This window comes from Geotrypetes seraphini, chromosome 2 (assembly GCF_902459505.1).
Source record: "Geotrypetes seraphini chromosome 2, aGeoSer1.1, whole genome shotgun sequence".
In the NCBI taxonomy this organism is placed as follows: Eukaryota; Metazoa; Chordata; class Amphibia; order Gymnophiona; family Dermophiidae; genus Geotrypetes; species Geotrypetes seraphini.
Window position 1 is genome coordinate 351,456,323 of NC_047085.1, and position 27,559 is coordinate 351,483,881.

The following is a 27,559-nucleotide window of genomic DNA, read 5'->3' on the forward strand; positions in this document are numbered from 1 at the left end:
AGATCTCTCTGTGACAGTAATAGGTGAACAGCTTAAATTATTGTTCCATATTTCCTATATGCTGTCTAAAAATATCTTCCATTGGGAATTATCATACAAATTTTGCATGTGATTGTACATTTCACCTCAATGAATGCATAAAGCTGTGCTTCAACCGAATGACTGCTGAATAAAATGTCAGCAACCAAATGTATCCTTGGGCCATATGCTTCGGCAGTGCCCTTAGTGTAACCAAGGTTTAATTTATAGATATATATATTTTTATTTACCTGGAACCGGATTGTGTCGGTTCTTTTTTTAAAAAATTCTTTATTCATTTTTACATCTTACAACAAGTGTACTCGGAAATAGCATTTGAACTTACAAACCACACTAGAATATCTATTACAATCATCTTAAATTAATGAAATTTATCACCCCCCCACCCTTACCATATCATCTTACTAACCCAAACAATTAATGTAAGATCAAAAATTCCCCCATCCCCACCCTTTCAATTACAATTGTATAATCAAGGGAAAAATGTTATTTACTCATTACAATAATCTGTTAATGGTCCCCAAACATCCTTGAATTTATTAAAATGTCCTTTCTGTATGGCTAATATTCTTTCCATCTTATATATATGGCACAAAGAATTCCTCCAGAAATTAAAGTTTAATCTACTCCAGTTCTTCCAATTAAAAGTTATTTGTTGAATGGCGACTCCAGTCATAATTAGCAAGAGCTTATTAATTTTTGAGGATATTTGACTCTTTACACTCATTGACATGCCAAATAAAATAGTATCATATGATAGGGCCACTGGATTCTCCAATAAACTATTTATTTGACCCCATATTGATTTCCAAAATTCCAAAATAAATGGACAATAGAATAATAGATGATCTAGAGTCCCAGCTTCGAGATTGCAGTGCCAACATCTATCAGACTTAGAGCTATCCAACTTATTTAAACGAACAGGGGTCCAAAATGCTCTATGTAACAGAAAAAACCAAGTTTGTCTCATAGATGCAGACACTGTACATCTCATCCTCCAAGACCAAATTCGTGGCCATTGAGACACCGTAATTTGATGCTTTTTTTTTTTGGCGAAAATGGTGAATACTGGAGAAGGGATTTAGTAGTTAAAAAAAGAAAAAAATTTTGAAAAAAATATATTAAATCTAACATAAGATTAAATTAGAACAATCTAAAAGAACTGATAAAAAAGTAAAAATATCAGGTCCCTTGGCCGATGACTGGAGCAAGGAGCAATAATACTACGCTGATCACCTCAGTCTATGACATCACAACTGTGCGTAGGCTCCAATTCTGAGGCCCTTCCTGAATATTAAAGAGAGTAATAATTGCTAGATGCACTTTTCTGAATGAGTGGAGTTAAGCACATTTTGGTATTTTGATTATTCTTACCACTCAGGTTAGTTAATTTAGGGTGAGAAAGGGAGTCAGGGTGGTATGGAATCATGGTGAAGGGTGAGAAAGCAGGTCAGGGTGGTATGGAAGCGTGATGGAGGGAGAGAAAGGGGCAGATGCTGATGGAATTGCAGGGAAAGAGACATAAGGGGGAAGGATACTGCATGGAACTGGGTTGGAGGGAGAGAAAGGGAGCAGATGCTGATGGAAGTGGGGGGAAGGGAGAGGAGAGAGTGAAATGCCAGACCATGTGGGTGTGGGAGAGGGAAGGGAAGAAGAGGAGAGGAGAGATGCCAGACCATTGGAGGAGGGAAGGGAAGAAGATGGATGCCAGACTAATGGGGGTGAAGGGAGAAATGGAAGGGGGATGCATAAAGTTTCTAGAACAGGAATAGAAAGAGAGAAGATGCCATATAGAAGGGGCAGAGAGAGGGTAGACAGTGGATGAAAGGAAGAGAGTGACAAAAAAGATGAGGAAAGCAAAGAAGACAAGGTAGAAAAAAATTCTATTTATTTATTTATTTTTTGCTTTAGGTGAGATGCATCGCTGTTTTTGTGATGTTGCATTGTATGCAAAGTCCAGCTTCTTGGTGCTTCAGTTTAACATTTGTCTACGTATTTTTATTCTATCTCCCCATTTACAAAACTGTAGAATGTTTTTTTCTGAGCTGTTACCTCCATGGCTAAAAACCACACTACAGTTTTGTAAAAGGGGGAGGGGTTAGTTTGTGATTACATACTAGGCGAAGGTGTTTTCAGTGTTCTGTATGTTCAAAAAGACATGGTTTTCTGTTAGGATTGACTGTGTAGGATTGATCTGTACTAGTCTGGCTTGTTTAGTTTTACAATGGGTTTATTGATGTACTGCTCACTGCAGTATGTAAGATGCTGCCTTTTCCTAGGTATTCATGTGTGACATGTGGATTGTTAGTAAAAATCATGTTTTTCATACAGATGGAGGGGTGTCAAAAAATGATGGGCCCCGGGTGTCACATATGCTAGGTATGCCACTGGTATCTGGTTAAGCAGTGCGGCAGTGGGATTCTTTCATTGAGTGGCCTTGGCTTAGGTTGGATGTCTTCTTCAGCACTCAGGTGGCTGGGGCTCAAGTCGTAGGCCTTGTGGTGTTTGGGCTTGGCGCGGTTGGTGTGGGGTTTATGACGCAGTGTCAGGCCTGTGTTTCCTGGTAGCATGTTGGGTATGTGAGCTGAGGAGGGTATTTCGAGTATTTGCCTTAGAAGAAAGAAACTCCAGAATTTCTCTACTTTTGGCCAATTCTGCAGGCTGCATACTCCAATTTATATCTAAAACAAGATACATTGCAATCTCTCACCATCACCATCTCTTCCTTCTCTCCCATTTTTTTGATGTCGCCTATCAGATCTCTACCCAGTTCTACTACCTACGTCAGGTCTATAATTTATCAGAGTTTTTCTCCCCATGGATTGAGACCTATGGTCATTTTGTACTTTCTTAAAGAAGTCCTATGTCTACTCATCTAATATAATAAAAGCCTAAGCCGCGCATGCGCACTCCCATTGCGTGTTCCGTTTTCCGTGTGGTGTAGGGCACTGCAGATAGGAGTGCGCATGCGTGCGAAACACCTCTCTCCCCCCCTCCGAGGCGGATGTAGGCCGCGGTGGCTGTCGGCGGCCCGAGGTGGATGTCGGCCGTGGTGGTTGTTGGCGGTCCGAGGTGGATGTCGGCCGCGGCGGCTTTTGGCGGTTGCAGGCCACGGCAGCTATTGGCGGTTGCAGGCCGCGGTGACTGCTGGCCGCGGCAGCCGAGCACAGACGGCATTTCAAAATAGGGTATAGAGAGGAAGAGGGCACATTGACTACCTGAGGGTAAGAAATGGTAGATGCTGAATAGGGGGATGGAAAAGGAGATGCTGGCTACCGTGGGGGATGGGAGAAAGGGGAGATGCTAGCTACCTTCTAGCACCCGTTAATGTAACGGGCTAAACAACTAGTAAAATATAATTTTTTAAAAAAATAGACAAATCTAAAGAAAAATAGTGTTATAATAATATCAGCCTGATTGTCATAATTATTATCACACTCTGGAAAGTTTCTTAACAAAGTTTGGGTTTTGTTTTCCAAAACTTGTTTCTACACTTTGGGCTCCTTTTACAAAGGTACGTTAGGGCCTTAACACGCAGAATAGGGAAGCAGGACAGAGGCTGAGAATTACAGACCGGTGAGTCTCACATCGATAGTAAGTAAACTTATGGAAACGCTAATCAAACGCCAATTGGATACAATCCTGAACAAGGAAAAACTACAGGATCCCCATCAACATGGTTTTATGAAGGGAAGGTCCTGCCAATCAAATCTGATCAGCTTCTTTGACTGGGTAACAAGGAAGCTGGATACAGGGGAATCCCTGGACGTCGTGTACTTGGACTTCAGCAAAACGTTTGATAGCGTCCCACACCGCAAGATGGGTTCGATGGGACTGGGTGTAACATTAACCGCATGGGTTAGGGACTGGCTTAGGGGTAGACGTCAGAGGGTAGTGGTTAACAGTACCCTCTCCGATACGACGGAGGTGATCAGCGGAGTGCCGCAGGGTTCGGTCTTGGGCCCGATCCTATTTAACATCTTTGTAAGTGACTTGACTGAGGGGTTTCAAGGTAAAATTACATTATTCGCCGATGACGCCAAACTATGCAACATAGTAGGCAAAAGCTCATCGGACGAAAGCACAGTGCCTGAAAAAACCTCAATGCCTGACAGTATGACGCAGGACCTACTCCTGCTGGAGCATTGGTCAAAGACTTGGCAACTAAGTTTCAATGCCAAAAAATGCAAGGTCATACACCTTGGTGGCAAAAATCCATGCAGGACTTACACCCTAAATGGCGAGATCCTAGCAAGGACTGTAGCAGAACGCGACTTGGGCGTGATCATTAGCGAAGACATGAAGACTACCAATCAAGTGGAGAAAACTTCCTCCAGGGCTAGGCAAATCATGGGTTGTATCCGTAGAAGTTTCGTCAGCCGTAAGCCCCAGGTTATTATGCCATTGTACAGATCCATGGTGAGACCCCATCTGGAATACTGTGTGCAATTCTGGAGGCCGCATTATCAAAAGGATGTGCGGAGAGTTGAGTCGGTTCAGCGAATGGCCACCAAAATGGTTTCAGGACTCTCCCGTATGAGGAACGGCTGGATAAGTTGCAGCTATACTCACTCGAAGAACGCAGAGAGAGGGGAGACATGATCAAGACGTTCAAATATGTCACGGGCCGTATCGAGGTGGAAGAAGATCTCTTTTTTCTTAAAGGACTCACGGCGACAAGAGGGCATCCGTGGAAAATCAGGGGTGGGAAATTTCATGGCGATACCAGAAAATATTTCTTCACCGAAAGGGTGGTTGATCGCTGGAATAATCTTCCACAACAGGTAATTGAGGCCAGTAGCATGCCAGATTTTAAGAAAAGATGGGATTGGTATGTCAGATCTCTTCATGGAGGTAGATAGGGGGTGGGTCTTTGGTGTGGGCAGACTGAATGGGTAGTGGCCCTTTTCTGCCGTCATTTTCTATGTTTCTAGCTGCTACCGCCTCCTCTTGAGCAGGCGGTAGTTTTTCGGGTAGCGCACACTAATCCGGTGTGTGCGCTAAAAACGCTAAGGCACCTTTGTAAAAGGAGCCCTTTAATTTTGGCTGAGCTTTAAATCCTTCTTGATGTAGCTGTGAGCACAAACATCACTCTCCTTCTGCCTATTAGAACCCTCACTGAAGACTCAAAGGTCACACTCTTCTTGCTAATGGAAAGGATAGTCTCTTTCTTGCTGTGTAATATCTTATGCTAAGAGTTTAGTAGCTGCCTTGGTGTCTGGATGTCCTTTCTCTGTTCTCTGGGTTGGCAAGCACAATCAATCAGTATTTTGCTCCTGTTTTCATGAAATGACAGCTGTTCTGGGAACCTGGTTTGGGGAGAACAATTTTTAAAGCCATTTCTGTGTATTTTATATATATATATATATATATATATATGGAGGACCATTTTCGATAAGACATTTATGTGGAGAAATGGCTATTTTCAAATGGGACATCTAAATATTATTTTTTCGAAAATCCCCTACTTGGAAGGCTTGGCTGCTAAAATGTCTAGGTCACCAGGATGCCTAAATTTATTCACCATTTTTGACCCCCAAAAAAGTCCAAGTTAGAAATGTCCAAATAGGCACCATTTAGAAATGGGAGGGGTCAGCATTGTAATGAACTGGCCACATAGACATCCCAATAGAACAGTAGGGCAACTTAGAGGGCACTGCTGTGAATTTCACATAAAGGGTCCAAGATATACATCTCACCATAACCCTCTTCTAATATATGTTGAGCCCTTCAAACTCCCCCCAAACCTACTATACTCACCTGCCTCCCACTTCAATAGCCCTTATGGCTGCCCTATGATGCTTATATGGCAGTATAGTAGGATTTTGGTGGACTCACACTTTCCACCATAAATGTAGTAAGTTGGGTAAGATATGAGCCTCTCTATGGCTCATTACACCGCCCACCAGGCTACTCCAGACACCTGCTTGCTGCTGTACTAGGATTTCCTTTACCAGGTGCTGCTGCTATAAAGACTGGTATGTATGCACTGTTTCTTTCACATCTTTGGGTGGGAAAGGGAGTCACTGACCACTGGGGGAATGTGGAGGGGGGTTATGACTTAATCTTTTCAGTGGTCAACTGGTCAGTTTGGGTACCTTAGTGGCACTTAGATGCTTTTAAAACAGGTCTAGCTCGGGACCTCTAAATGGTGCCCTGGATGGCTTGGGAAATGTTTATCGCCTCAGGATGTCCAAATCCCACCTCCAACTCGCCCTCTTGAACTTTGGCCACACTGCGAACAAAAAGCCTAGAAGGATATCTAGGAAGTTAGTTTCAAAAATCAGCACTTGGACCTTTTCACGATTAAAACATTCAAGTGCTGGTTAATGCCATTTTTGGACGTCTTTTTTTTTTCTTTTGAAAATGAGTCCCATAGAATTACATTAGAATTTCTGCATAGTACTTGGTAGAAGCATATTTATTGATCAGTTAGGAACAGCAGAGAATAGATACTTTGAGTGCTGATATCCCTAATGCTCTTCTTTCTTAAAAGGAGATGTACTGAATAAGGTGTCACATACAACACATTTAAGTGCCATGGACCACTGGCGACAATGAGGGATCGCTTTTGGTTGGCGGGGCCCGCACAGATGTTGTGCAGCCAGATGCTTTTGGCTGGGTGCACCCTTCATCGCCTCTTTCAGCTCCTCAGATGTCAGTGCCTGCGGGGTGCTGTGGAGCGGTGTGTGGGAAGCGACCTGATGATGATTTCTGCTCATATACTGTAGAAAGTGGTGCATCTTGGAGGAGCTCGCTGATGTTTGGTGCCAGGCTAGGATTAGCTCTGGGAGTCTGTGTCCCACCATCTGCTGCCTTCAGTTGCTCCGGACCGGAGCCCATCTTGCCAGTTTCGGGTGTGGTGTGCTATTCCCCTGCATTTGGAGATCCTAATGTTGCTGGCTTGACTTTTTGAATCCTGCCTTTTCTCCACCTCAACTGTCTTGCTTCGGACTGCTTTGATTTGATTCTTACTGATTTTAATTTATTTTTTTACCTTTTTCTTTTCATTTTCTACTTTGATTTATTGCCATTTATGTATTTATTTTGTTATTCTATTCTTATGAATTTTTTTTTTCTTTGTATACCGGGTTCCTTATAATTATATCCTATTCTTTCTCTGGGGGTTCTTTTTCTCTTTTTTTTCTAATCTATTCTCTAAGGCACTTAGCTTAGATTGTGAGCCCAACTGGGACAGAGAAGGAAGTTTTAATGTGCCTATTATTTAAAATTTTTTAACTGCCTTGATCTGACAATATTGTTAAGAAATGCGGTATATCAAATAAACTAATAACTTAATTACTTACTTAACAACACACGCATATAAAACACAACACATACATTTGATAAAGCTCAGGGTCTATTTTAAGGTAAATTAAGCCTATTTTACAAAAATAACATTATAGTTTCCTTATAGTTTTGAAAATAAAGGTCTCCTGCTCTCAAACTTCTAATTTATTTTAATTGCCCCCATGAGAAACCTAATCTTCTAGGTATGTGGCATTATCTTTATGAGACGCTAGAGAGAATCGTGACACCAGATAAAGCTGTTCTGAAATGAATAGCCCTTGTGTTCTGATAGACACAGTTCAAGTTCAAGTTCAAGTTCACGTTTATTTGATTAATCGCCTATATAAAAAATTCTAAGCGATGTACAGTTAAAACGAATTAAGGGAAGACTAACTGTCTAATTATTAAGAAGTTAAAAAGCGTAGAACAAAATTGTTAACAGCTTATATAAAAAGAAACAAGTTTAAATAAAAAACATATATCTCATTAAAAGCAAATAAAACAATAGTAACCTGCAATTTAGGGATAACACTGTACACAGGAGATCAACGAGTCAGGTAATCTTATTTAATTAGTTTAGAAGTAGGAAATATGTTTTGGTTCCCAAGGACTCACCCAGTTACTTCAAGCATTACTCTAATGTTAGATCTAAGCGGCTTAGATAATGCTACTGTTTGCATATTTTCACAACATGGTGGCCTTAAACAGACCCACCAGGAATAAAGCCACAACAACCTTAAATACAATTTTGAATTGCTCAGATCTTCTTGGAGTAGTGGAGAACATCAAATGACAGGTTCAACGACCAAAGCATTTCTATTTCAGCCTCAATTTTTACCAGTGAACTATCTGTTTCGCAAGCTTTATAGGGGCACGTTCAACTTTAGAATGATTAGGTCTATTATAATAAACATAGAACATAACATTCTATATATACTGGATGTGACACTATGGCTTTATGAAAACAGTAAAGAAAGGTGATAATCTCACAACATACTGAAAAAGTAATCAGTTTACTAAAGTGAATTAGATACTTAGGAAGTAATTCTCTATAGCAGTGGTTGTTAAACCTGTCCTGGGGGACCCCCAGCCACTCGGGTTTTCAAGATATCCCTAATGAATATGCATGAGGCAGATTTGCATGCCTGTCACCTCTATTATATGCAAATCTGCCTCATGCATATTCATTGGGGATATCTTGAAAGCCTGACTGACCGGGGGTCCCCCAGGACATGTTTAAGAACCACTGCTCTATAGGTTTCCTAAAGTTAAACCCCAGGATGATGCGTGTTAAACAAAAATTATATATTGTATTTTTGCAGCTAACTTTAGGTGTGATCATTTATGCCAGCTCAAAGGCTATAAATGCTCACTCATAAATGCTGTCAGTTAGGTGCATAAATGGCAGTATTCTATAACATTGACCCTGATTCCATAAATGGTGCCTACCGGTAGGCACCTAAATTGGCACGCCTACTAATGTAGGTACCTAAATTATTTTAATTGGTCAATTGGCACTGATAATTGAAAATGCCATTAAAAACTGATTTAAGATTACTTAAAGCCACTGCCATTAGAATTTCCTCATTCCATAGAGCTATTAATGAAGAACTAATTGAGAGGAGGCACATTCCTCTATGGTTCAACAGTTCTACTGATATCCAAATTCCGGCCGAATTACAAAAAATATGTCAATCAAAAGATATTTGGACTCTCTCACATCTTGCCAGCAATGGGGGACTAATTTCTATAGGTGAACTTGAACATATTCTAGATTATCACAGTATAGATACCAATTTATGGCAGAGGATCTTGATACCACTTAAGTCTTTATTATCTAAGTTTAAAGACTCTGATCTAACTGATTTCTCAAAGACTATAGGCCCTTTATTATCAGGAAACAAAAGAGCATCAAAACTATATAAAATCTTAAGAGTGTGAGGGAGAAAAAGATATTCCCTTCGATAATATGTAGACAACAGATCTAAATGAAAATCCAAGAGTAATAGATTGGAAATCCTTCTGGGCATTCTCAGCTAGACCTACTATGTCGGCATCCATATGCCAGTCTACATTTTTCATTATGTATAAAGCTTACTGGACCCATGCTAAAATGGCTAAAGTGTTACATGCAACTTCAGAACCCTGATGGTCATTGCATAAGCAACCTGGGACTCTAATACACCTCTTATATGAATGTCCTAACTTACAAGTTTACTGGTCAGACATTTGGTCCAAAATCTGCTCAATTTTAAACATGAATATTAATGAGTTGCCCATAACATATAAATCAATCATATTGCGTTCCTCTAATCCAGATATATCAATACCACCGTTGTATAAAAAAATATTTGATTTCATGATTGCCTTAGCTATCCACCATATTGTTTCTAATTGGAAAGACAATTCTAGGCTTAATTTTTACGAATCACCTTTGTGTCATCAGAAAGTATGAGGAAATAAAAACATTCAAACAAAATAACATAGCCAGATTCACAAAATTTGGACTACTCTTGATGAATATGTAAGGATTCATGTAAATCCTAATTAACTTTACTTTGTATATTAACTATACTATATTTTGCATATTATTATGTATATTTTGGTATCTGCAGCTTATTGTTTTGTTTTATTCTTATACTTTTGAATTTGTAAAATTTCAATTAAATTTCAATTAAAAAAACTGATTAAAAAAGAATTTAAAAAAATTAAATTTGTGAGTAGATGCATAACTCAGTGCCTTGGATGTAGATATCTAGCACCTACCCAAAAAGTAGGCGTAATTAGGGGCAGAGTTTGGACATGGAATGAGTTAGGCACCAGTAGGCGTCTATGTTAGGTGCCAGTATATTAGGCCCATTGGGCCTGATTCTAAAAACAGTGTCCCGATTGTAGGCAGTGGTAGGCATCCTACCACCATCTAATGGACCAATCGGAATGCATGATTTTTTGTTTTTTAATTGATGGGGCGAAAGACACATACGTGCATGCCTAAGGGCGCCTAAGGCTGGCATAGGTGTGGTTTACACTGGAAGTGGCCTTAGGCATCAGTAGGCATGCCTAGGCGCTTCTCGTAGGCATGATTCAGACGCCTTTAATGTAGGACTGTGAAATGTTAGCCTATATTTAACAAATCTCAAATATATATTCCAATACTGTAAATTATTATTAAGATTGGGGCATATATTTATGGCATCTGTAGAAGAAAATAGACGTGATTCTGGACGCAGCACCTACTAGTGATTGACACGCAGTAGGCAGTGGCGTAGTAAGGGGGAGCGAGGGGGTGGTCCACCCTGGGCACGGTATTCCTAAGGGCACAGCAACCCTCCTTCTCTCCACCCCCCACTCCATCGGGGCCTCTACCGGAGCGTGGGAGCACTGCTCCACCCCTCCCTGAACCAGCAGGGGATCCTACAAAGACCACAGTGCCCGCACCGATACCAACACTCCATCGGGGCCTCTAACGGAGTGTGGAAGCACTGCTCCACCCCTCCCCGAACCAGCAGGGAATCCTACAAAGACCACAGCGCCGCACCGATACCAACACTCCATCGGGGCCTCTAACGGAACGTGGGAGCACTGCTCCGCCCCTCCCCGAACCAGCAGGGGATCCTACAAAGACCACAGTGCCCGCACCGATACCAACACTCCATCGGGGCCTATAACGAAGTGTGGAAGCACTGCTCCACCCCTCCCTGAACCAGCAGGGAATCCTACAAAGACCACAGTGCCTGCACCGATACCAACACTCCATCGGGGCCTCTAACGGAGTGTGGAAGCACTGCTCCGCTCCTCCCCGAACCAGCAGGGGATCCTACAAAGACCACAGCGCCCTTCAGCAATCCCAGTCCTTACAACACTCCACAGACCTTCCAGACCGTTCATCAAAAAAGACCAAGTACTACAAAACTTAGCTCCTTCTCATCCCTTCCCCAACGTCTCATTATATCACTCTAACCTTAGAGGATCCTACCTAAATATAAGATCTATGAGGAACAAATCCCAACTAATTTATGACTGGCTAACTGACAACAATCCGGACTTCGTCCTACTAAAGGAAACTTGGCTACTCTCGGACGATGACATTATCATCCAAGAATGCCTCCCCCCTAACTTCAAAATCCTATCCTTAGCAAGAGAAAGAGCCAGGGGTGGAGGACTGGCAGTAATCTTTAAAGACAACTTAAACTGCTCCATTCTAAGCTCTAACTCCTTCTCCAACTTTGAAATCTTCTCTTTAAAACTACATTCAGAACTTCTAGCAGACTCCCTAACAATCACTCTAGCCTATATTCCTCCAGAAAAATGGTCCTCAGCTAAAGAAGAATTTTACGAATTCCTGTTAACCAATTCTCTAACAGACCCTTATAACCTCCTATACGGAGATGTAAACTTACACCTAGAACATTCAGATCATCCAGAAACTACAGAATTCTGGTCCTTTCTAGCTTCACTAGGCTTCCCAAACTCACCCCCGGTAACAACTCACAAGAAAGGCCACCAACTGGACCTGGTAACGCTGTCCTCAACAAACTCGATAAATCCCACAATTCGATGGAAATCAGAAACCTGGTCTGATTCACTATGGTCAGACCATAAAATATGCAACTTCAAACTCGAATGGCAATGGAAAACAGCCTCTGCCACATTGAAAGTTAAGAACAGATCCACTCAATTTCACACCAGCAGAGGCAAGATTAACCCCATAGAATTCTGGTCTCACCACGATATTATTCACAACCAAGACGATGATATCAATCAATTCATGAGTTCCTGGATCCGCACCAGCACCCACATTCTTAACGAAATGGCCCCTCTGAAAAAAAGAATGATAAGACCTAGAAACCTAACAGGCTGGTTTGACCTAGAGCTCCTAGAGATAAAGAGAGAGTTAAGAAGGTTAGAAAGGAAATGGTCAAAATCAGGAACCCCAGAGACTAGAGACGCCTGGCGTCAAATGCTAAAAAGCTATAAAAATATAATCAAAGAAAAGAAAAAAGCCTTCTATGCCCACAAAATAGGTAATACTTCCATAAACAGCAGCAAGCTGTTTAAACTTGTCAATGACCTGTACGATACTCAATCCCACACGAACCCGGGTGAAGAATCCACAGTTACAGCAGACAATCTAGCCGATTTTTTCAACTCAAAAATAAAAAAATTAAGACATGCTTTATCATTTCATACTTTAACGAACGTAGTTTTAAAGTTCATGTAAAGAATGAAACTTCTCCATCTATATCACAAACCTATGGTGTCCCGCAAGGTTCCATTCTATCCCCACTGTTATTCAATATCTTTCTGTCTCCTCTTCTTACGCTAGCACAATCCATAGGATTCACAATCTTTGCCTATGCAGATGACATACAATTACTTCACCCAGTCAATACCTCAAACATTTCAGAAATAAAAGATATAAATAATAAATTGGACGCAATAAATGACTGGCTTTACACAAATAAACTTTCCCTCAACATTGATAAATCCTGTGGCCTTTTACTCCCAATCAAAAACAGCGAGTCTCTATCAGGAAAGATTTTTATCAAATCCATTCTTATAAAAATGGAAACAAAAATAAAACTATTAGGAGTTATTATCGACAAGGATCTTTCTTTCCATGATCACATCAGTTCGGCTGTAAAAATCTGTTTCTTTAAACTTCGCCTTATTCGTTCATTAACTTCGATTCTAAAGACAGATGCAATCAAAATTCTGGTTCATTCTTTAGTTATTTCCCACCTAGATTACTGTAACTCTCTTTACAACGGCCTCCCCCAAAAAGAAATCCGACGCTTACAACTAATTCAAAATACAGCAATAAAACTCATTTACAAAATAGGCAAATATGATCATGTTACCCCGCTTCTGAAAGAAGCACATTGGCTCCCTATCACACATCGTATTACCTATAAAATCATCCTGCTGACCTTTAAAATAAAACTCTCTCATCAGCCTTCATATCTTGATAAGCTTCTCATTCCTCAATGCCCATCACGTACTCTGAGGTCAGCAGATCAGAAACTCTTGCTAATTCCTTCCATAAAAGATTTCTTTTACACCCGGAAAATAAATTTTGCAGTAGTCGCCCCAATGTTGTGGAATGCTCTGCCACAGCAATTCCGAGATGAACAACATCTTGATAAATTCAAGATAAGCCTGAAGACTTTTTTATTTCGTGACGCCTTTACTTGTGATTAGAGTTCTTTTTTTTTTTTTTCCTCTCTCTCTCTTTTCTGTTTCTCTCTTACTCAACCAACCGCTTTAAAAAAGCGACCCCACCCAATATGTTTTACCCTACTCCCACTTTCTCCTCTTCTCAAAATATGTAACTTTTCCCCTCCTTTCCCTTTCTACCCTCACATTCAAGTCTGTCCAGTTAATGTCTTTGATGTTCACTTTCATCATTTTTAAATATCTATTATTTTTCCTTCTTTTTAAATATTTTATTGATAACCGGCCAGATACCTGTTGATGGTGGGTATATTAAAAGTTAATAAACTTGAAACTTGATCAAACCCCTAAGACTCCCACTGGGACTACGCCATCTCCCACAACCCAGATGCCTCTAAAGCCGACATGAGTTGGTCCATCAAGGAGAGTGACTGGCAAATATTCAATAGGCTCTACAACAAGTATGCAAAATCATATTGCAGACTGAACCCATGCCCCCCAAATGTGATGAAAGTGGCCCCTATCAATTTTAAAGCCAAACTACTAGACTGGGTCAACCTACATCTATCCATTGGCAAGTTTCCATAAGACTTGGGTCTAATTGTAATAACTCCTATAAAAAAGAACACCAAAGAAACATCCAATAACATATCTAATTTTAGACCTATCGCAAACATCCCTCTGACGGCTAAATTAATGGAAGGTCTGGTAAACGCTGAACTTAATACCTATCTAGACAAATTCAACTTACTACAGAATAACCAATCAGGTTTCAGACCTGGCTTCAGCACCGAAACAATTATGGCCTCGCTCCTAAACCACCTGCATTCCCTTCTCAGTCAGTGCTATGATTCTGCAACTGGACCTAAGTTGCGCCTTCGACCTAGTTGATCACACCATCTTAATGAACTGTTTAGAATCCCTAGGCATCACAGGAAACACTTACAGCTGGTTCCAGGGATTCCTCGAGTACAGATCCTATCAGGTATTCAAAGAAGACAAACTCTCCCACAGCTGGAATAACAACTGTGGTTTACCCCAGGGCTCCCCGCTGTCCCCGACCCTGTTCAACATCTACCTCATCACATTGGGACACCTGCTACAAAGCCTAAAGCTCAATTTTTAAATTTACGCTGACGACATCACGGTAGTCCTACCACTAACCTATCTGTCATCAGTCTTTATCACTCTCCTAACCAACACCCTAAATCAAATAGAGCTCTGGATGACGGCCTTCAAACTAAAACTTAACACAAAAAATATATAATTCTTCCTGGCATCCCCCAACGAAAAGATAAAAGATAACACGATCCATGTGAATGGCCAAGAATACGAAATTGATCAAACCATAAAAATACTGGGAGTTACACTAGACAAACACCTAACCCTGGAAAAGCATACAGATCTACTGTTCAAAAAAAGTATATCAGTCCTATGGAAGCTCCGCACCATTAAAAAATTCTTCGATGAATCGTCCTTCCGATTACTGGTTCAATCATCCATCTTGAGTATGCTGGATTACTGCAACATTATATATCTAGGAGCTTATAAAAAGACACTTAACAAGCTGAGATTAATTCAGAACACTGCGATCTGGCTAATCTTTGGTTTAAAAAAATGGGAACATGTCACCCCATACTTCCAGATGCTCCACTGGTTGCTGGTGGAATCCAGAATACTCTTCAAGTTTGCCTGCATCAGCTACAAAGCGGTTTTTGGGATGCTACCAACTTACCTCGCCTCTCAATTCATCCTCAACATCTCTAATAAGAGCTCCCGCAGAATAAATCTCTTTAATTATCCTCCCCTGAAATCATGCCGTTACAAGAAGTTCCTAGACAGAATGTTATCATTCCAGGCAACCAAACTGAACACATGGCTCGTAAAACCCATACTCGAGGCTCACCTCAAAATTTCTGAAGACCCATCTATTTAACAAATTCTAATCCCAATTCATGTCCAATCCCTCCAATTTTCCTCTTCTCAATCCCCTTCTCTCTAGATTTTAGATTAATCATGCTGTTCCCTTTAGTAATTGTATTCTAACCCAAATCATTTTTCCCTGTATCAATCTTCAACTATTCACATCTTTAGATTCAAAACAACTTGGTTCTCTTCCATTTGTAATTTGTCTCCCAGTTCAAACTGCTTTTTTCTCCTCACTTCACATACTCACTGTATGTATCTTGTTGTAAACTGCTTTGAACTTATGGTATAGCGGTATATAAGAAATAAAATTATCATTATTATTATTATTATTGCTGCATATACGCATGCCCTTTGCCTTTTTTACTTCCCTTGCATGAGGTTGCTGCCCACATCAGCATCGGCGCTCTCTCTGTCACTTATGGGAACCGCGCCTAGGAAGTGATGTCAAAAGGCGAACAGACATATTGCTCAGTCAAGAGATGTTAGAAAGGTACAGGGAATGGGAAGGGGACACGCGCTCGGCTGGGGAGGGGGGCAGGGGAGGGGTGCTATCACCCCAGGCACCACTCACCATTATTACACCACTGGCGATAGGTGCCTGTTTTGCAGGCAGCTACCACGGCAGGCACTGTTTCCAGAATCAAGCCCATTGTACTAAACAGCTGCCCATACTCCCCCCCTAGGTCTATTCCACTTTTAAATTTCTGTGCAATAGAATTCAGGTGCTTGCTTACTAAGCAGGAGCTTAAGGCCCTCTTCTACAAAGGCGCGCTAAGCGTTTTAGCGCGGATTTAGTGTGTGCTAAATCAACACGTGCGCTAACCGCTAACGTGTCCATAGGATAACATGTACGCATTAGCATTTAGCACGTGTTTAGCGTGCACTAAAAAGCTTAACGCACCTTTGTAAAAGAGGGGGTAAATCTGTTACATACATAACTACAAATTATTTCCAATTAGTGCTTGTTAAGGCTAATTATTGATACTTATCACCAAAGTGCTAATTTAGCGTTAATTAGCAAGTTAAGTTACACACATAACTGACCCTATTCTGTAAGCGAGCGCTCAATTTATTTTTTTTATTTTAAAAACTTATAGACTGCCTAAAAACTAAGCAATTTACAAAAGAACATACACAATAATGACAGAAACAACATACAGTACCACACAGGTTACTGATAATCATACTTTCTCATCTTCCTATTATGCATATCTTAGTCATGTTACTATATCTATGTAACTTTCCTCTTCTACTATATTATATAAAAGCATCAATAAATAACTGACCCCCTCTTTTACAAAGGTGTGCTAACCAATTAGCACACGCTAATCGATTTAGTGCGCACTAAATGCTAACGCATGCATGTTAGTCTAATCAGTTAGCGCACTAACCCTCCAATCCGTGTGCGATCCGTTTCCGTTTGCATGCAGGCTGACAAATTCACTAAAGGCCTGCATGCAAATGGAGACGACCATTGGCACGCTCCCAGCCAACTGCACGGATCGCTAAAGCCCTGACAGTAGTGACAAGAGAAACAGCCTCCTGTCGCTGCTGTCAGGGCTTCTGCCGCCGGCTTTTTAATTTTTTTTTTTCATCGGGCAGATGCCCGATAAAAAAAAAAAAATCAAACTTCCCCTCCCAATAAATGCCCCGAATACCCCTCCTTCCCCGAACCCCACAAAAAATTTGCCCAACCACCGCTGCCATTTAAAAAACACACCCACCTCCTCGACTGGCCCACCGTACCACCCACCCAAATGGCCCACCGCACCATCCACCCAACCGGCTCACCCCCAGCCGGGCCAGGCCCAAACTGGCACTCCCTATTTCAAAATTGGGAGCAGGAGGGGTGCTCGGTCCCTCCTGCTCTGTAGGCCGTCAACCCCTGGGCCAGGCCCGAACCGGCACCCCCGTATCTCAAAGTTGGAAGCAGGAGGGGTGCTCAGTCCCTCCTGCTCCTTAGGCCTCCTGCAAAGTTTTTGGGGAGCAGGAGGAACCATAAAGTCCTACTGCTCCTGCCCATCCTCATGACGCACTGCCAATGTGGGCCTTAGGCCCTGCCCTGTTGTATCATGTGATGCATGGGATGGAACCTAAGGCCCTGACTGGCTCAGGCTCCGACCTTGGGAGAGGCCTGGGATGCTTGAGTCAATCATGGACTTAGGCACCTCCCCATGCATCATATGATGCAACAGGGCAGGGCCTAAGGCCCTCATTGGCAGTGCGTCATGAGGAGGGGCAGGAGCAGGAGGACTTTGCGGTTCCTCCTGCTCCCCTTGGAATATGGTTTTCTTTCGGGTATCCATGCCCCAATGGCTGTGTTGGAACATCGGAGCTGTCAAAACACTCAGAAAATGTCAGCTCCCATGGTAACTCATAATGTCACCAACAATCATTCTTTTTCCCAACTCCAGTGGTGTGTGTTAGAGCAGATCCCCATCAATTTCAATGGGGACAAGCAGTCCCGCTTACTCATGCGTGAAAACTTTTGGATTTTTCATTTAAAAGCTTTTCCTCCTTTAGGTCATAATGAAAATGTTGATTGGTGTTTCACAACTTAAAATCTCCCTGGGCTTTATACATTTAAATATCTTCACATTCATACTTTAATTCTCAGTGTTTCTTTTCTACAGGTTAGTTTTAATAAAGTTGTATTGATGACGTCATGTTACAGAGTGTGCGGCCTTTTCGCGGGGCTTTTTAACTGGGCCTCATTGTGCAGTCGCCATTTAATGCTCTTTAATGTTTGGGCAATGAAAGAGAACAAAATCTCTTTGAGTATTATTCTCTCACGTTTCACTTTGAATAGATTGATTCACTGTGGAGTACAAAACGTTTTTTTTTCAAGATTTCATCTGGAGGAAGTTCTGCTCCTGAAGAAGACACCGAAACAGAGCTTTGTCCGGGTATGTCATGGACTTACCTTACACAATCACGGACAGATCCAGCTTTTTGAATTCAGATAAGTTGGACCTTACCTGTGTTATCTTGTATTGAACTTTTATGATATTTATTGCTACTTGTGATTTTGGTACTTTTTTCTTATTATCTACACATTCTGAACTTTGAGGATATGTTGAAAGAGGGAGATGAATGAGTTAATTGTCATACATTTTTTCATTTTTATATTTATTTAATTTTTTTCAAGCACTTTTCAGCACTTAAGAGACAATATACTGTATCGGGCAAATTCATTTGGCCTTCAATAGCTATCACGAAGTTGTCAGCCCGGGGGATATTGTCTAAGAGCATTATATTATGTTACAGTTCCCCGATACTGAAGTCTCTAAAGTCTCTTCTTTATAAATTTTACTTTTGTAGTTTTCTCTGTAGGCCTTACATTTATAGTCCTTTTGAGTATTTGTGTATTTTTTTCTTATTTACTCATTCATCTTTTCCCTCTTTCTTTAATTTATGAGCAGAGGTGTCCTCCTCTCCTCATATTTTTGCCGATTCTTTTTGAGTTTTCTGTTTGATATATGGCAGACTTTTTGTTTTTTTTCTATACCTTTGCAGTCTATGATAGCCCATCGGTTATGGTGGGAGGTTTTCCCCAAGAAGGAGAAATGGGGAACAAAGGAAAAGTGAGAATAAAGTGTGTTCATGGGGACACCAAACAATATCCAGTAAGATCTACCCTAATAAGATACAGAGATAGGGTGTATAGAACCTCTATGGCTATTGAAGTCATTTTAGGACGCGATTGGCAGGGGTTCCTTGAAATTATAAAAGGGAAACAGTGTTTGGTCAATACACAGTCACAGGCACCCACTAAAGATGGTGGGAAACTCAGTTAGGAGAGATTTTCCCCTTTATAGGAGAAGTGTTTCAGAAAGCACGGCAGAAAGGGGAATGCAAGACACACGCACAGTAAAAGAAGCAGCAGCAAAGGAGGGGTAGGGCAATGGGACAGGTGGGAAGAACTAAGGAGGTCCCATGGCTATCCATAGAGGTAACGGAAACCTTCCCTACCTTTAGAGCGGAACAAAAGGATGGCAGAGGAAGGATGGCAGAGGGCTAGAGAAAGACAAGAAGGAGAAACCCGGTGGATACTAAGACAAGGGCTGTTGTACAAGGAAGGTCCTGGGGGCGTTCCGGGTAGTAAAGAACATCAGCTAGTAGTCCCTCAAGGGTTTAGGAAGCTGTACTGAGGGTAGCGTACGACCACTCTTTATCGGGATATAAGGGAGCAGAGGCCACCTTTACGCAGGTAGCTCGGTGCTTCTTCTGGCCAGGGATTAGGCAGGAAGTGATAGAATTCTGTCGGTCCTGTCCAACCTGCCAGAAGCTGTCCTTGGCGAGGCCAGCAAAAGCACCACTCATACTCATTCCAATAGTGAAAGAACCAGTAGGGCGCCTGGCAATGGACATAATAGGGCCTCTGGAAAAAACCGCTAGGGGTAATAATTTCATTCTGGTGGTAATGGACATGGCCACCCGGTTTCCTTGGGTGTTTCTGCTCAGGAAAACGACATCCACAGTCATTATGAAGGAGTTACTGGGGTTATTTTGTTTGGTAGGATTTCCCAGGGAGGTATTGACCGACCAGGGGAGCAATTTCCTCTCAGCAGAGATGAAGTTGTTCTGGAAGGGTTTTGGTATCAGGCACATTAAAACTTCCACCTACCACCCCCAGGCTAATGGTATGGTAGAAAGGTTTAATCAAAACCTTAAACAGATGGTCAAAAAGGGGGTATGAGAGGAACCATGGGATTGGGACCTACTGGTACCCTTCTCCCTTTTTACTGCTCTGGAGAAGGTCCAAGACTCACTAGGCATAAGTCCCTATGAATTAATGTTTGGGCGGTGCCCTAGGGGGTGCTAGACATGTTAAGGGACAAATGGAACTTTCCGGAGGAAACAGAGAGTAATATTATTTTGTATCTAGCGTGGCTTAAGGAGGGGTTGAGGTGCACTCTGGTCCAGGGGAAAAAAAATTTAGAATGGAACCAACAACAACAGAAGACCTATTACGATAAGAAAGCAAGGTCACATCAGCTACAGGTGGGAGATCAGGTGTTAATATTGGTGCCGACTGACTCTCACAAATTCTTGGCCCAATGGAAAGGACCAGGGATGGTCACAGAGAAGATAGGGGACATAGATTATAGAGTGAAAGGTGAGGGAGGGCAAGTGCAAATGTATCATATGAACTTGCTCAAGCCCTGGAAAGATAGGGTGGCCCTCACACTGCTCGCACAGTGGGGACAAGAGGATGATCTGGGTCCGCAGGTAGCAGAATTTGGCACACAAGGGGAGGTGAATATAGGAACTGATCTCTCCCAAAGGCAATTCCGTCAGGTACAGGCAATGGTCAGTCAATTTGGAGATGTTTTTTCCCCACTGCCTGTCAGGACGGAAGCTGTGGCCCACGATATTGTGACCAACCAAGGGAAGGTGATACGGGTATGCCCGTATAGATTATAGGAAGAAAAGAAAAAGCTGGTGGAGGAATTAGTCCAGGAGATGCTCACCTTAGGGGTGATAGAGCCTTTGCAGAGCCCCTAGTGCAGTCCAATTGTGATCGTCCCCAAAACAGATGGGTCACCTCATTTTTGCATCAACTTTAGGCAACTAAATGAGGTGTCCCAATTCGACGCGTTCCCGATGCCAAGGGTCGATGAACTGTTGGATAGGCTGGGCCAGGCCCAGTTTTTGACAACACTGGATCTAACAAAAGAGTACTGGCAAATTCCTCTCACGGAGTCCGCGTGGCCTAAGACAGCGTTCAGCACCTCGTGGGGGTTGTTCCAATTCAGGTGGATGCCTTTTCGACTTCACAGGGCGGCTGCAACATGTCAACGCTTAGTCCGTGAGGCTCAGGGAACACCACGAGTACACAGATTCATACATCGATGACATAGTCATTCACTCAACAATGTGGGAACAACATCTAGGACACCTAGCTATGGTACTGAGGGCAGTAAGGAAGGCAGGATTGACAGTGAACCCGATAAAGTGTTTCTTAGCCCAACGGAAGGTCAAGTACCTAGGATATATTGTAGGGAGGGGACACATAAGGCCTACGGTAGATAAGGTCGAATAAATTCAAACATATCCCCGTTCTAGCAATAAAAAGCAGCTTAGAGCATTCCTGGAGCTGATTGGTTATTATAGACGGTTCATCGCCAGAGAACTCTGTCACGATCCCGTGGGCTCATGACGCAGCTCACGAGTGCAGGTGTGATACTACCTACTTTGCATGCAGTTCCCCTCATTTGCATGCGTGGATCGGAATCGGATCACAAAACAGGTTAGTGAATACTGCAAAGGGAAATTGGGTCGCAAAGGGCTCGCAAACCGATCGGTACACAATTGGTTTGCTTAGTGAATCTAGCCCTATGAGTTGTCAACAATCTCTTGAAGGCCATTCAATCCGTACAAAGTCTCAAACTCCCTGGGAGTATATTCCACAATTTCACACCTGCTATTGAAAACATCGAGGCTTTCATCCTTACATAATGGACTCTCTTCTCTATCCATTAACAACCTCATCCTTCAACTTTAGAATCCATTTATAAAATTTGGGGGTGAGGGGGCAATTCTATGAAGGACACTAAGGCCTAAATTCTATATATGGTGCCCAAAACATCAGTGCCACAAAAAGTACTATTCTGGTGCTAATTAAAATCAATTACAAGTTAAGTGTGTACATTTAAGGATGGGGGTCCGTGTGTAAATTTTATACATGATTATACACGAATAAAGGGGTGCAGAAATGGGTGGGTCATGGGAAGGTCAGTGGTATTACTTTAAGTTTTATGTATAATAGAATAACAGCATCTGCACCTAAACTTAGACTCAATTAACATTAAGCACAGTTTATAGAGTAGCATTTACACCGGGAAATTTAGGTGTAGCCATTTGCAACAATGAAAATGTGCTGGAAATGCCTGCACTTAAATTATTCTATAATTACGCATGTAACTTAAAGTAACACCACTAACTCGCCCATGACCCACCCATTTCTGCATCCCTTTTTTTGACTCGTGCATAAAATTTACGCACGGACCCCATCCCTAAATGTACACGCCTGACATGTAATTGATTATAAATAGCACCAGAAATCGCTTGTTAAGAAGCCAATTTTTGGCACCAATCAGTTTATTGTCTAATTACGTTGTGCACACACTCTTCCTTCAACAAAACCACACAGGCAGCTGCCGCTCGACAACGACACTGAAGCCCATCAGTTCCAAATGGGCTTCGATGTGATTACCTTGGGTCGTCATGTTAATCAGCTTAGAAATAGGGGGGAGGGGGAAACGACAATTTGGATACACAACCAAAATTGTGTGTGCAATTTTTTGCACGTTTTATAGAATTTAGGGGTAAAAGGGCTGTTTTCAGTGGATAAGCCATGCTATCTGTGTCTTTCTTTATAAAGGCTATCTTTATAAAGGCTATCCGACATTAGCAGTTCATACCCAGCAATGAAACGTATGACTATTTCCAGTTCTGTGCTACAAACTTAACATTATTTATTTTGCCAATTTCTATTTTTATTTGTTTATTACTTTTTGCTATGCTGGAAGTGAACCATTTTCTCTACAATCTATGTTTCAGACAGTAATAATCTCTAATATGTTAGTTCAAATTTACTACCCTGAAACAATTTTTGTATCACCTTTTGATTTGCTTTGGGTTGCTGAACCAACTCGTATCTATGTTTTCCTGTTTCTATGAGTAAGGGAGAAATTATCAATGGGGCCTATCAATATCTGGGTCTCATTGCATAAAATGTGACCAGTACTAAAAAGGCTTGAGTTAGTGGTAAAAATAACTAATCTTAATGATAGGCAATGTTGATAACTCTCTCCCTCCACACACACACCTTTAGCGGTAAAATAACACATCTTAAAGGCAGAGCATGTGGATAACTATGCTCTATAGTTGGTTCTTTCTTATTCTCTGGTCCATCTCAAATAGGGTTTTTTTGGTTGTTGAAGTGTTTGGGGTTTTTTCTTTTTTAACATATTTTATGAATTCAGCTTCCTTTTTGCCCAAACGTGCAAGTAGATTATCCAGATTCTTTCTATTCATCAAAACATTTGTTCAGCTTAAAAACGGAAACTAATTTTGACAGTTCACTTCCTTGCTTCAGCTTTTTGATGCTGTTGGTTATGCTTGAAGACATTTAATAGTAAGTCTATGTGTCTAATTTATTTCTAGTAGGGTCATACCACCTTGAGCTCTTGCAATGTGCAAGCTTATCATTCACTATTTCTTTTAGATTGCCTCATTTGCATGAAGAGTTTTTCATGTTCCTACTATTGAAATTATTTGTGGAAGCACTATATTATTCCAAAACAGTAGGGGAATACATGGATTGAAAGATGATTGATAGCACACTGAGAGAAAAAAAAAATCAGCAAAAAAATATCACAGAAGGGTGAAATTTGTATTGGAAAGTGCTCTACCAGCACAGAATAAAACACAAGTTATCTTGCTATTCCCATACTCTCATATGGGTTTAGACTCATACACTGGCATCATAAACGTCTTGAAAAATTGGATCTAACAACAAAAACAAACGCTTCCATGCCCAACAGGTAATGCGCAAGAATCAATGTGTATTACTACTACTACTGCTTATCATTTCTCTAGCGCTGCTAGACGTACACAGTGCTGTGCATTAAAACATCCAAGAGACAGTCCCTGCGCAGTAGAGCTTATAATCTAATCAAAATATGAAGTGATAAGCTTACAGCACCTGGTATTTCCAGGTGGTCTCCCATCTAACTACTAAGAAGGCCCAACACTGTTTACCTTCCAAGATCAAACAAGATTGGGTGCATTCAGGGTGGTGTGGCTATAGTGTCAACTGAGATCATACATCCTAAGAGTTGAAAGCGCTATCTAGAGCTCCTGTTATAAGCCTCCAGCATCAACAAACACTCAAAATTTGCTAGAGCATGAAAGAAAACAGCACACGGTCAGTGTCCAACCTTTCACAAACATTTTGTTGGGAGGAAGGAAGCACCAGAATTTACAGAAGAAAAGGAAACCCAACAACAGGAAAAATGAATAATAACAGCAGCAACACAGCAAGAAATACAAAGAGTTATTTCAAAAAACACTAGTAGAGCACAACATGATACAGAAATGCTTAAGGGACATTGAACTGGAAATGGTTAAATATCTTGTCGCTGGGTGCAATATACCAATACTATTGATAATAATGAAGGAACAGACACACTATAAACTAGTAACACAACAAAAAATGTGTCTACTTGAAATTTGTTAGCAGTGGCTATATTGAACCAACCGTTCAATCAAAAATGTTAAATAAAGGGGCCTCAAAATCCAAAAAGATCTTAACTATAGAGAAAAATTCTCTTTAATCCGAGTTATAATTTTTCTCATCGGCCCTCAGTCAGAAAAAGGCTCGAGAAGAAAAAAACTACCACATAGAAAAAAAAAAATTTCAGGTCAAAAAACTGGCCGATACTTTCAAAGAGTTCACAAGAGCCACTGAAAACAAATTGTAAATCAGTTAAGAAAAATTTAGACTTAACTTAATGGCAGTATGGTTCCATAATCATTTTATTCTCTCATAAGTTAACCAATGATTGTAATCCAAATAAAGAAATAAGGCAATTCAAAATTCTTCACATTAAGTCAAAATTTTCCTTAACTGATTTACAATTTGTTTTCAGTGGCTCTTGTGAACCCTTTGAAAGTATTGGCTGGTTTTGACCTAAGAATTTTTTCTCCCTTTATGGGAGTTTTTTCTTCGAGCCTTTTTCTAGCTGAAGGTCAATGAAAAAAACTATAACTCGGATTGAAGAGAATTTTTCTCTCTAGTTGAGTTAATATCCTTTTGGATTTTGAGGCCCCTTGATTTAACAATTGGTTCAGTAGAACCACTGCTAACAAATTTAATACTGACACTTTATTTTTTTTTTGCAATATACTGATGTCAGAATGTCACTGCATGTCATAACAAAGAAAAATGGGGAGACCCGATGATCCACAGTGAAAACAATCCACCAATGAAACCAAAAACAAAAACTGTGGATACAGATGTTTTGGAGATAATATATTAAACACTGACATATAAAACCATGAAAATTCAATTAAAAAAGTACAATGCTAAAAAATATATAGTGATAAAAATCCACCCAGACCCTACATGGACTGTGTTTTGGCGAACACGCCTTCCTCAGGGGTCCAATGGTTTGCAAACTCGCATATAAAGAATTGGACTGAAAACAGTCTATTGTCGTTAAACGTGTGAGCAAAGAACACCACAGACAAGCTGAAGTAGCAAAAAAATGTCATAAGCCAATGTCAGAAGACCTACTGTATACAGTATACAGAGAAGCATAATGAAGCCACTGGAAACTGTGTAAACACTCATATAATGTTGTAATGTTGCTGTGCCATAAAACTACTGGGATCACAACACTGATAGAATTGTAGAGAAAGAAGAATTTGTAATCACCTGGTAACTTTTCCATTTCCACCAATCAAATACTCAAAACAAGAACAAACACTCAGGTCCTCTTTCTAAAATGCTATCTGAACAGTATATCCACGTCTATTCTGTGCCCCTGACACATTCCTCCAAACAAATTTTTTTATTTTATTTTTTAAAATTTTTTATTCATTTTTAAAACTTTTCATAAGTGCAATACAAGATTAAAATTTTTTAAAATAAAAATCATTATCATGCATTATTGTACACAGATAGCAAAACTAGCATGTATTGTTGCTGCATTTGGCATGCATTAGCACCTAATACAACTTATTGAAGAGCCCTTTAGTTCACACTTACCTCCCTTTACTAAACCGCGATAGTGGTTACGGTATTAGTGCAGGGAGCCACGCTGAATGCTCCGCGCTGCTCCTGACGTGCATAGAGTTCCTATGAGCGCTGGGAGCAACGTGGAGCATTCAGTGCAGTTCCCTGCACTAATAAGTGTTATTGCGGTTTAGTAAAAGGAGGGGGGTAAATTTTAATACATATTAACTTATAAATTATTGTGATTTATTTCAATTAGCATTTAACTAAAAGCACTTGTATGTTTAACATTTTTAATAATACAAGCACGTGAAACAGACTGACCCCCCCCTGACCCTCCCCCTATAAATTCATGAATAAAAGTCCAAATGAACTGAAAACATGCCAAAATATTTTGTCCTTTTGGTTTTCCATACAATACAGTCAGCACAAGTCCTGGTTAAAACCCTTTTATGGTCCATTTATGCTAAGTAGATATGCTGAAGTGAGAAAATCGAGTCACAAGTCCTCATTTAATTTTCCTTAAATTAATTTGCAATATGACCCATTCGAGCAAGCATTTAAGAGGCACAAGAAGAATTGATTTCAAGCAGAGGGACAGTTAAATTAGGATGACACTTAAGTAATGGTGAGAGTTTTATCCAAGTGCCCCTGTTGCTAGTTATTAGAAAAAATTGAATGGATGTAATTTTATGTAGATAAGTATTAAATGGATACAATAGTCACTTGGAAATCTTGCTGTGTTTAGCTCAACAGGTGCAGCCGAAAAACTGGTTGCCAATTCTAAGAATATGCTGAACTCATGGCTCATTTAAAAGAAGGTCAAAACATTGTCTGGAAGCAATGTACTTTTTTTCTATATACTAGTTCATCAAATGGTATTAATTATGAGACATGATGATGAAGCAAGCAATATTAGTTACACATAGTGGTTCGAGCTACAGCCTCGGCACCCTGAGGTTGTGGGCTCAAACCCTGTACTGCTCCTAATGACCCTGGGCAAGTCACTTAATCCTCCAATGCCCCAGGTACATTAGATAGATTGTGAGCCCACTGGGACAGATGGGGAAAATGCATGAAGTACCTGTATGTAAACTGCTTTGAATGTGACTGTGTAACTACAAAAAGGTGGTATACAAGTCCCTATCTCTTAAAACATCCGTACCTATTCTCCATTCATGGTACATGGAGGAGTGGCCTAGTGGTTAGAGCAGATGCCACATCACCACTGCAGCTCCATGTGACCCTTGGCAAGTCACTTAACACTTCATTGCCCCAGATACTACTCTGATGATATAAATCACACAGAAAAAGCAATATAGAAGTCCCAGGAGGAGAGCGTGGTGCAGTGGTTAGAGCTATAGCCTCAGCACCCTCCTT

At 40.9% G+C, this 27,559-nt stretch overlaps 1 protein-coding gene and 1 pseudogene across 1 annotated transcript in view; both read right to left on the bottom strand.

The window, feature by feature from the left end:
- Positions 1-27,559, bottom strand: part of ADCY1 (adenylate cyclase 1) — a 562,816-nt gene that overhangs the window by 310,975 nt on the left and 224,282 nt on the right. The window lies entirely within an intron of this gene.
- On the bottom strand, positions 24,134-24,252 carry LOC117356167 (annotated as a pseudogene).